Raw genomic sequence first — 12740 nt, 5'->3', positions numbered from 1 at the left:
TTTTTTCCATTGGTACAGATATCCTTTGATTTACACACTTTTCAAGTTTTATGCCTAATGAGCTTGTATCCAGGTGCAGGATCATTTTTAACCAGGAATATATTTATCACTGTGACATGAAACTATTGGAAGATCATTTTATCCTGAGATTAAAGTTCATAATACTTACTCAGGCCTGTGTGTGGGAGGGCGAGGGTTTGCGGGCAATCGGGTTGGACAACGACAGTGCGGGGGCATCGGCTCTCGCTCCAGGGCGGCATCTCGGTGGATCAGCGGCCCCCGGCAGGGAGGGGGAGTGGGCAACGGTCCTGGCGAGATCAGGCCCGAGGCCTCCTGTTCCGGGCACTGGGAAGCGGCCTTGGCTTCCCCTGACACCGGCCAGGCCCCAAAACCAGAGTCCACGGTGAGACCCTGCAACGTAAACAGAGGAGGTGGGGGCGATTAGCGGGCTGACGCCAATGCATTCTGGGATTTGTTGTATTACTATGCATGCGCTATACTGGCGCGGCGGACAGCGGGCCACCTCTAATACATTTTTGAAATGATCTTGCGGGCCAAATATAATTATATCGCGGGCCAAATTTGACCCGCGGCCCAGAGTTTGACATGTGTGAGTTAGATCAACAATACACTCAAACTACAAACTCAGATGCATACAAATTGAACTTGAAACTAAATTTGATCTTCTCTCAACATATTCAGTCAAATGCCAAATTATGAAATCTAAAAGTCAATTTTACATTCATTGTGATAAATCTGGTAAATTTTTGGCAAACCAGCTGAGAGGATTTGGTGCTAAGCAACATATTACAACAGTTCATAAAGATATGTGTATTATGACTTTAGATCATTTTGAGATAAATGATGCATTTAAAAGATTTTACTCAAATTATACTCTTATGAATGTAAGAATTAAGATAATTTATTATTTTTTTAGACGGATTGAACATTTCCAATATTTCAGATAGTAAAATTAGACTGGATGAATCCATCACACAAGAGGAAATAACTGTTTCTATTTTCTCATTACAATCTGGAAAGGCCCCTGGACCCGATGGGTTTATTGTTGATTTTTTAAAATTATTTTCTCAATTGCTTGAATGTAGTCTTTGCAGATTTGTTTAAACAGGGTAACTTTCCAGATTCATTTAATGAAGCTTGCATATCTTTAATTGCAAAAAGGTAACAACACATCTGAATGTCCCTCCTATATACCAATTTCATTACTGAATGTTGATGTTAAAATTTTAGCCAATAGGATGGAAAACGTTTTACCATCAGTTTTTTCTGAAGATCAGATAGGGTTTATGAAAACCAATTTTTTTTTATATATATGTCGCTTAATTAATATTATGTACTTGACCTCTGGGGGAACTCCTGAGTGTACATTCTTTCATTGGATGCAGAAAAGGTTTTTGATTAAATAAAATGTGAATATCTATTTAAAATGTTTGAATTTTAATTTTGGTTCTGATTTTATTACATGGGTTAAATTTTTGTACTTCCACCACAATTTTTACTAATTTACAACAATCTTAGCCTTTCAAGCTGCATCATGGCACTCATCAAAGCTACCTGTTAATTCCTTTATTATTTGATCTGATGATTGAACCATTAGCCATTGCATTTTGTGAGTATAAGGACATCTTGGGGATATGGAGGAAAGGGATTGGACATAAGATCTCCCTTCATACAGATGTTCTTTTACTTTTCATCGCACATCCAGTTGCTTCCCTTCCCCAAATGATGTCATTACTTTCACAATTCAGTCAATTTTAAGGATATAAATTGAATGTGCATAAAAGTGAACTTCCTCCATTGAATTCTTCTACAGCATTGTATGATGGTTCTCCTTTTTAGATTGTTAAAAGTCAATTTATCTATATTGGTATTACAAAGAATAATAAACATCTTCTTACGGAGAAATATCTTGGTATGCTTAAACAAGTGAAGCATTCTTTGACCCAATGGTCATGTTTGTCTACAATTTTAGTTGGCTGCATATATTCTCTTAAAATGAATATTTTACCCAATTTTTATTTCTTTTTCAATCTGTTCCAATTTTTATTGCTAAATTTTTTTTTACTATATATTGTCTTACATATGGATATATTGTCTTACATATGGAAGGGTAAACATCCTCACCTTAATAAAATTCATGGTGGAATGGCTCTGCCTAACTTTAGATTCTATTATTGGGCAGTCAAAATGCAAATTCTTCCATTTTGGTCATGTTTTCATAACCATCTGTCTGCCTATTATGGGTATTAATGGAGCTGAATTTCTTTCACACCCCCATTTTTTTTTTATAATTTGTTGCTTCTTGGCTCTTCACTTCCATTTTTTAACTAAGTAAATAGATAATACAATTGCTAAATATTATGAGAATTTTGGCACAGTTTAGAAAACATTTTGCATTTGATAATTTGTCTCTTTCAAGCCCTATCTTATCCAATCATTTTTGTCAACCTTCTTTGCATGATGCTATTTTTTAAAGATGGTATAGAAAGGGAATTCCATGTTTTAAGGATCAGTTTCATTGAAGGACATATTGCAGCATTTGAGCAGCTTTCTGCTAAATTTAACTTGCTCAAATCTCAATTTTTTTAGATATTTGCAAGTCTGGCAATTTCTTGAATCACAACTATTTGATTTCCCAAGAGAGTATGCATCAAATTTTGTAAATGAATTGTTTTGTTTAATGTCTTCTCGTAAAGAATTAATAAATGTTATGTATGAGAAATTATGATTTTTAAATCAGTCTTCGTTAGCTAACATTAAAAATGCTTTGGAACAGGATTCAAATTTGAATATATCAGATAAAGATTGGGACATAATTCTTACATTGGTTAATAGCTCTTCATTATGTGTTTGTTATCATTTATTACAATTTAGTGTTACACAGAGCACATATGTCTAAGGCAAAATTGTCTCGTTTTTATTCCTTTGAGTCCCTGTTGTGACAGGTGTAAAAGCAGAGAAGCATCATTAATTCATATGTTCTGGATTTGACTTAATCTAGAAAAATTATTGCCATACTTTACCAAAATTTGTCAATATAGATTTACTACTGCTGAACCCTTTGATGGCCCTCTTTAGTACAATAGGAGGAAATGATTCTTCTTTGTCTTTGTGCTATCTCTTTTGGTAGGTGTGTGAGTTTTACTTCAATGGGAGGATGCTGCTCCTGTACATACAGTAACTAATTTCATTTAGAAAGTGTGGCATATTATGTTATATTTTACATTGTACATAGATATGTTTTAAAGGAGATAAGTTCTGGCAGTTTTTTTTTGAAATGTAGGTCACATACAAACATTTCAAGACAGATTTCATTTTAAATGCCAGAGCTCTGCTCAAGCCAGACAGTCCAGGCTCTGGGTGCCTTCAAAAAACTTTGAAGAATGCCTATAAGGACTTCACAAGTAGGGTGTTAATTGGACATGCTGTGGAGTAATGTATTATTGTTTTGGAAAGCAACAGATGAACAAACTAGGAAGATTAGGTCCAGAGCTGCAGTCTGTCTGAGTGCATTTGGCTGTTCTAAGAGGATCGTGTGGTTTTCTATGATAGAAAGAGAGAGAGAGAGAAAGAATTCAGTTCTACAGTTCAGTAGCAGCAGCTTGGACTGAAAGATGTCTTACTTGAAATAAGGGAAACAAATAGGAACTCTGTGGTGACCTGAAAGAAAGAGGTTATCATCTGGAAAAAAAACCCGATGTGGCAAATTTCTTTGGGAAGACACTGAAGTGGCTGATCTGAAGGAATCAGTTGTGGGTGTCCAACGAGCAACAAATCTCGCTCTGAAAACTGACAAGAACATTCCTGAACGGTAATCATTTACCTTTCAAGCACCAAAGCCTGGTGAAATTCATAAATGTTAAATTCTGTACACCTCATAAGAATTGCCTGCAACCAGTGAACTTGGAGGAATGAGAAATGAGATTGGACTGTGAATTAAAAAAAACACTTTTCTGAATTTACACGCACATTACATACATGTGCACAGAATTAGGAAGGCATTGCAAGGTTAAGTTAATAGTAATAAGTTAAAGTTTGATCCTGTTTTCATGTTTAAAGATAATTAAAAGCAACTTTTGTTTAAGTGACCATTTGTCTTGGTGAATTTCTATTGCTGCCGGGTTTTGAGGTCCTCTGGTCCCATAACAAAAGATAATCATCATTCACATTATCCATTCCATTAATGAGTGTTGTCATCAAATTATATTCTTGTACAATCCAACATGAATTTAACAGGAGTCTATTTTTATTCTTCATTTTACACAAAAATCAATGGAATATAATCAGCATAAAACCATGAGTGGTTTTTGAGCTGTACAAATGTAAACATCAAAATGTTTTAGACACAAGAGCTAACAACTCTTTCTTGATGGTAGAATAATTCTTACCACAATCATTAAACTTCTTCAAGTAGGATACAGGATGGTCAATATAATTCTTCTTTGGTAACTTCATCACTGGCATCCATGGCTAAAGGAAATGGTTTCTCTAAGTCAGCTGACTTAAGCGCAGGTTGGTGGCATTCAATTTTACAAATGCTTCTTGTCAACATTCCAACCAGACAATTTTTTCTCCCTTCTTAAGCAGCTTTGTTAGAGGAAGTGTAATATCTGCAATGTTTTTACAAAATTTGCAATAGTAGCCAATCATTCTCAGGAACCTTCAAAGAGTTTTCTTACTAATTGGAACAGGAAACTCAGCGATAGCCAAAACCTTTGACTCAACTGGTGCTGTGACAGATTATGTAATCTTTATATTGTACATGGACATGCTTTTGGAAGATAAATTGTGGGGTTTTTAGTTAGGTCACACATGGATACAAACACTTCAAAACAGATCTCGTTTAAAATGCCAGAGCTTTGCTCATGCCAGACAGTGCAGGATCAGAGTGCCTTTACAAAAACTTTGAAGAATGCCTATAAGGACTTCACATGTAGGTGTTAATTGGACATGCTGTGGAGTAATGGATTATTGTTTTGGAAAGCAACAGATGAACAAATTCAGATTTGGTCCAGTGCCACAATCTGTCTGAATGCAGTTTGCTGTTCTAAGAGGGTCATGTGGTTTTCTCTGAGAGAGAGAGAGAGAGAGAGAGAGAGAGAGAGAGAGAGAGAGAGAGAGAGAGAGAGAGAGAGAGAGACAGAGAGAGAGACAGAGAGAGAGACAGAGAGAAATTAAGTTCTACAGTTCAGCAGCAACTGCTGGGACTGGAACAGGACAAGCTGGCAAGTTTGAGGAAAAACCCCATTTTGAAGACCGGTTGTGAGTTCTTAGTTCAGCTGGTCAAAGCCCTTCTGGTCCATACAAGAGGAGATGGCTGGCTGTATAATATTTCACTTGAAATAAGGGAAACAAAAAGGAACCCTGTGGTGACCTGAAAGAAAAAGGTTATCATCTGGAAAACCCTAATGTGGCAAATTTCTTCGGCAAGACACTGAAGTGGCTGATCTGAAGGAATCAGTGGGAGTCCAACAAGCAACAAATCTCTCTCTGAAAGTCAACAAGAACCTTCCTGAGCAGTAACCATTTACCTTTCAAGTATCAAAGCAGGTGAAATTCATAAATGTTGAATTCTGTGCACAGTTTAAGAATTGCCTGCAACCAGAGAACTTGGAGGAGTGAGAAGTGAGATTGGACTGTGAATTAAATAACTTTTCTGAACTTACATACATGCATTCAGTTTAGTTCAGCTTTATTGTGGTGTGTACTGAGGTGGAGAGAGAATGTATATTTCACAATATGTTTCTGGATTATCTGCAATAATTGAGAGTTCATGTCAATCTAGAGATTTCACAAAGAAGTTCCATGTATAACATGATAACTTACAAATATGGACAAAGGTTCAATGGCACATGAATTACTCTGCATTTGAGGGATTTAACTGATTAACAAGCTGTTTAACCAAACATTTGCCACTGTTCACCAGGTGAGTCCAAGGACAGACAGCTCTGTGTGCGAGCATGGAAATGAATTAAAATTGTTGGTGACCGGGAGTGCCAGCTTGCACCTAAAGACAGTGTGCAGGTGGTCACAAAAGCAGTCATCCAGTCTGTGTTCTGTTCCACCATTTGGTTGGAGGCCACATCGGGTACATTGAATAGAGTGCCCTTGGTTGAATGAGATGTATGTGAAACACTGCTTTGCCTATATATGGCCCTACATGAGGCTGAGGAGAAGGGGGACAAGTATTACACCTGTACTAGTTGCAGAGACAGATACTGAAAGGGGTGAAAGGTTAAGTGGGGAGAGAAGAGCAAACCAGGGAGTCACAGGGAGTCACAGGGAGTGAGTGATCCCTGTGAAAAGCAAGGAAAGTGGAAAGGGGTGGGGAGGGGAGATGTAGATGATGGTTCACTGGTTGTGGGCATCATGAGCCATGGTATTGCTCTTTCCTGAATGGCTAGAACTGAGAAGCCAATCTTGAAAATCAAATTGTTGAGTCAGGAATCATGTGAATGTCCAGCTAGGAAAGGATGACACATTTCTTTCCCTGAAAGGCAATCAATGAGACTGCTGGCTTTTAAGGTATTTCAGTGGTTTTATTATTTAATTACTTCAACCTTAAATTCCCCAGCTACCTTAATGAATCACAAATTTGTGTCTCTGGATCAGTGGTCAATTACTTTGGCTATTATTGTAATATTGGAACCATTAAACCATTGCAGTTTGTAAATATATATATAATATATATATATATATATATATATATGCTGGTATATTAAAAAAAGATTAAAGTAAAAGTCTTTGTGAAGGGAGAGCTTCCACTGTGATTTGGAAAGCAAATGACCATCTTAATCAATTTATTGTAGTTTAAACCACTCATAACATTGACAAGGTATTCAACAATCTGCATTATTTCAAATCTCTTTTGAATCATTTGTTCAATTAGTCATCAGGTTGCTTCATTGCTCTGTTCAGATTTTGGGAGATATGTTCCCTTCAGTATCTCTCTCAGTGTCATTGCACTTGCGTGAGTCTTTACTGAGAGAAACAGTCAGCACTCAACCTGTCCAGGGTTGATCCTCTGCCCTTTTGAAAGGTATCACCTGAGCCCTCTATTGATTTCACCTTTGTATTTAGAAATGAATAATTTTATCAAGAATTCAGTCACTTCCTGAAACTTTGATTTGCTGGCTTGGTTCCCAAATCCATCAGGAGCTGGGCATGAGGAGAGGAGCCAGGGAATGGTAAAATGGGACAGGTTAAAATGCAAACATGAAAACGAGGGGGAGCAGAAGTAGGCCATCTGGCCTGTTGAGCCTGCTCCGCCATTCAATAAGAGCTGCAGATATCTCTACTCACCAGCATTTTCCCCACAACTCTTCATTCCCCTTCTATGCAAAAATGTATCTAACTGTCTTAAATATATTTAATAAGGCAGCCTATACTTGTTCATGTGAGATGGGCTGTGTCAGAGTGGCAGAGGGTGAGATCGGGATGAGGTAAGCCAGGGAACCCTTAGGTGGGGACAAGATGAGATGATTCTGGATTGAGATGAGGATGGTGATGGGTTGTTAGGAGACAGGTTTGAATTAGAGTTGAAGTCAGTTTTATTCTAGGTTCAGCTTGAGTTAGTAAACATTTCACTTGGGACAGTTTGAATGGCAAGAAATTATTTGTAAATGTAATGCTTAAAACATTCAAATGTCATCCTTGGATTTCAGTTGATTTTCACAAAGATATTATTTCTCACAAAGAATTTATTTGTTTCAAATTTAAGAATCATAATTGAAAATGCCAAGTTGAGATAACTGATCATTTTTGGGTCTCCTGAAATTAGGGGGACATCCTTTAGAGTGATCTGCATGTCAAAGCTGGCAGTCATCTGAAAATGAGTTAGCAATTCACTTAAATATTCTTTATGCCTTCAGTTTCTTCATTACATATCCATGTGCATGTAATAATTGGCTCATTCAGGCTTGGCTCTTATCCACTTTTGTTCCAGATCACTTCAGATTTTAGATCAGACCATCATGCACATAAACAATTGTTCTTTGATAGTTTTTTTTTGTTGTCACAAGGTTGAATCTTTACATTCCGTAGCATGTGAAACTTCATCTTTTGTTATCAGATTTCATGCTTCACAGAATGTGTTCACATCACTGCTTCTCAAATTGCACTTTAACACATTTGCCTTCATTTATGCTGCAGCAATATCCTATCTCTCTAGCATCTCTCTGTCAATTTACTTTTCTTTTGTATGAAAGTTCTAGTTGTGCGCAGGAATATTTAAACCTAATTCATCCATCAGAAAGAAATTGTTGCACGTGGCACGACGGAACCATCAAAAAATTACAGCACAGAAACAGGCCACCTCAGCCCCTCCAGTCTGTGCCAAAGCATTTTTTTTTTTGCCTAAACCCACAGACCTAAACCCAGCTCATAGCCCTCCATAATTCTTCCATCCATGTCCCTCCCCATAGATGATGTTAAAATTATATGCACCGTTCGAAGTCAACGGATTGAACATAATGGAAATGTTCTCAGGCCTATCTATTTCACTTGCATGAGTATTGTTGGAAAGGCAGACGAGCTTAGAGTGTGAGTTGGAACATCAAATTACGACATTGTGGCCATTAGTGAAACTTGGTTGCAGGAGGCGCAGGACTGGCAGCTCAATGTTCTGACTTCTGTTGCTTTAGTCATGATAGAACAGGGGTGATGAAAGGGGAGGAGTGGCATTACTCATTATTGAAAATATCACAGCTGTGTTCAGGCAGGACAGACTAGAGGCCTCATCTACTGAGACCAAATGGGTAGATCTGAGGAAGGTAAAAGGAATGACCACACTCATGGGGTTGTATTATAGACTGCCTAACAGTCAGTGGGAATTGGAGGAGCAGATCTGTAGAGAAATAGCGGACAATGGCAGGAAAAATAAAGTGATGATAGTAGGAGATTTTAAATTTCCACATGTTGACTGCGACTCCCATGCTGTAAAAAAGGCTGGATGAAAATGGACACAGAGATGTGGGAAGTAAGAAAAACAAGCAGAGAGGTCATGGAACCTATACAGTTTAAAGAGGAGGAAGTTCTTGCTGTTTTAAAACAAATGAGGATGGATAAATCCCCGGGGCCTGACAAGAAATTTCCTTGGACCTTGAGGGAAGCTAGTGCATAAATTGCAGGGGCTCAGGCAGAAATATTTAAAATGTCCTTAGCCACAGATGTGGAGATGAATTAACTGGTATAGATAGAATTGGAACAGATTGGTCAATTGGGTTTGAAATGCATATTGATAAGAGGTACTTTGTAAAGGAATTTATTTATCAAAAATGTTAACTATATAGAAACAGTAAAACCCCTGGAATTTGTAATTCAAGCTACTGGCAGCCTCAAGCAAAATAAAAAATTGGAAAATAAAATTTAGAAAGTTAAAATAAATAAGGTTAAAATAATAGGAAAATATTAAAGTTTAAAATTGTAAAACTAAATGTTCTCTGATGTAACACATAGACCTTTGGTGAAGATGGGAGCACATATTCAGCCAGCTGAGTGTCTTTGCTCTTTACAGCTGTTTGAATAAAGTTGTGTGAAACAGCAATGGCGTCACGCAGGATGAAGAGCTGGTTGATGCCGCTTGCCATTGGATTGACTCTCTTAAAGTGCCTCCTTATCCCTGCTGAGAGGCTTTATTCAAATTCAGAGTCAGATTTATTGTCAGAGTTACCTACAACCTGAGCATCCTTTTCCTGCAGGCATGACAGAAATACCATTTACTTGTATTGCAAAAACAAAACAGCAAACAACTATAAATAAAAATAATGAATGTAAATGAAATATGCAATACAGAGAGAATAATAAAAATCAAAAAGTCCATAAGTAAGAGTCGGTAAATAAGTCCCTATTGGGTTTGTTGTTGAGGAATCTGATGGTAGAGAGGTAGCAGCTGTTGCTGAACCTGGTTGTGTAAGTTTTATGGTACCTATACCTTTATCAGTAAATTTGGCAGGTGGGGCAGGGGTAGTTCATTATCTAGAATGTTATTGTTTGTTTAGACAACTCCATGGAGGAGTAGGAACCCACAGATGCAGAGACAGTTAAATATTCTCAAAGAATGTGAATGAAAATAAAGTAAAATGCTTAAAGTTTTATATATTAATCAAGTGAAGTTTGTTCAGTGTGAATACAGTACAGTATTTTTTGTCTTTTAAAGTATTTATTCCTAATGCAGATGTATTAGTTAAGGATTGTGAGTATCAAAGCAACCAGAAGATACACTTAGCCAGCATTTACCAATCCCCACAAGTGATGGATATCAGGGGTCTTACTGCATTAAACTTATTTAGATTTTAAAAATTATATAATTAAACTAACCATGGAAAACACCAACAATACTAGAGACAGCATAGGCAACAAATGAGACAATGTCTATCCTGCAATGCAGAAGACATTCATTGTGGAATTAGCTGTGCTTCTGTTGAATCTATTCCATTACTATTCCATCAGTGATATTTCCCCACCGACGTGGAAAAGTGCCTCACCAAACCCTATTTATAAAAACAAAATCCAAGGCAAACCTAACCTGAGAAATTTTCCCTTCCTATCACCCATTCAAGTTGATCAGGAGTGATGGAAGGAGTTGACAATATCCGGTTCATTTGTAAGGATTTAAAAAGGTTGAAAAACAGTATCTATTTATTCTAGTCAGTGAATAGTATCTTCAAATCTTATTTGGCAAGGCAATTTAAAAGTGAAATGAAGACAATTTATGTCCAAAAAGACTGTTGAACCCCCTCCTGCAAACAGCTGAGAATGCTTAGTCAATTGACACTGGTGACAATGAAAGCAACAGATAATTGTTTGCTGAATCATCAGGCAATAAATTTGTTCAGTTGCAGCTCATTTCTGATGTACTTTTGATGAAGTGAAAATAGGAACTGATGGGAATATTCTGCAGATTGTGGGGAAAGAAGCCGGGCTAATGATTCGGGCTGTGAAACATGACTGTCTGCAGACACTTTTTTTCTTTGGCTTGGCTTCGTGGACGAAGATTTATGGAGGGGTAATGTCCACGTCAGCTGCAGGCTCGTTTGTGGCTGACAAGTCCAATGTGGGACAGGCAGACACAGTTGCAGCGGTTGCAGGGGAAAATTGGTTGGTTGGGGTTGGGTGTTGGGTTTTTCCTCCTTTGTCTTTCGTCAGTGAGGTGGGCTCTGCGGTCTTCTTCAAAGGAGGTTGCTGCCCGCCGAACTGTGAGGCGCCAAGACACTGTGATTGCAGTAAAAACACAAAAAAAATTTTGAAGGATCACAGCAGGTAACATGGTGTCCATAGGAGGAAATGATATATAACCAAGCTTATGGATAAATAACTAGCTGATTATCTTTACTGCCAATGGATGCTATGTATCTTCCAGTCTTTTTCTGTTTTCACAAATGATTCAGACGGACAATATTTTAACCGCTTATTGACCTAAACTGTGAACATTATTTCAGTTTAAATAAATGCTGAGGGTTTCCAACATCTTCCATTTCTACAAATTTTCAGCTTCTGGAATTTTTTTTTTCCTTTTTGGTCACTTTATGACAGGATAGGATTTCAAGTCCTATTTCTGTTCCTGTGATCTTGTATATCTTTGGATATATATAACATTTGAAGGCAAAACTTTGAGTATCGTTGAGGAATGTTCCTGCACATGGTGATTACAATTGATGCACGTGGATGCTTCACAATGGGTTACTGCCTGGCACCAAGGATGGTGAGCTGAAATTATCAAATTGAAGTAAAGGAAGCAGAACTTTGGAAGTGATTCTGAACAATTCTTCCACCAATCAGAAAAATCAATATATTAATTATCCTCCGAGAATGATGGGATAACTTGTAAAGCCCCAGTGATTGGGGAAATTCTGCCTCATGACCACTCAAATTGAAGAATGATAATTGAATAGGGGTACGTATGTAAATAGCAGAGGCAGTGCACACTAGCACTATCTGATCCATCTGCGGAAATGTCTATAGTTCTTGATGGGAGGAGACAAAATAACAATCCTGAAATGTTGAAGAGTATTCACATAGTCATCAAGATATGGATCATTTCTCTCCATGGAATCTGCCTGACTCACTGAGTTCATCCAGCTTCTCTTCCTCCAATTAAGATCACTGTTCTTTTTGTTTACAATCTTCAACAGAGAACAAATGTCGCGTAGTTACAAAACCAAATTGCTGTAATTGAGATAGTACAGTGAGTTGTAAATTTGGATTTTTTTTCCACACTGACATTTCTAATCCAGGTTTGATTAACTTTTGCAATCAGTTGACTCTTCTACTCTGATTTGAGGGAACGCAAGCTTTTGGGGATTTCCCCATCCCATTCCATGAAGACATGTCTTTCCATGGTATCATGCACTGCCAGACCAGCAAATTAGAGGGCCGACACCTCATCTTTCACCTGGTCACCCTTCGACTGAATGGCATTAACATCGACTTCTGTTTCAATTAAGAAACCTCTTCTTCCCCTTCTCCTTTCCTCTAGTACTCTCTCTCTCTCTCTCTCTCTCTTTTCCCTCTGTCTCCTTTCACTGAACCAAAATTAATTCTCACCTTTCCTCTTATCATATCAAATTAACACATTTTGGCTGTTGGTCTGGTCTCCTCTCTGTATTGACAATACCCACACCAGCAGTGCGAGTATAAGACAGCTTTAATATGACTAAGAGATCTTGTCTCTCTTCAACACAAATCTGGAAGACTAGACTGTAGCTCTGGGCTGCTTTATA

The sequence above is a fragment of the Narcine bancroftii genome, chromosome 1 (assembly GCF_036971445.1).
Source record: "Narcine bancroftii isolate sNarBan1 chromosome 1, sNarBan1.hap1, whole genome shotgun sequence".
NCBI lineage: Eukaryota > Metazoa > Chordata > Chondrichthyes > Torpediniformes > Narcinidae > Narcine > Narcine bancroftii.
This window is presented reverse-complemented; position numbering follows the sequence as displayed.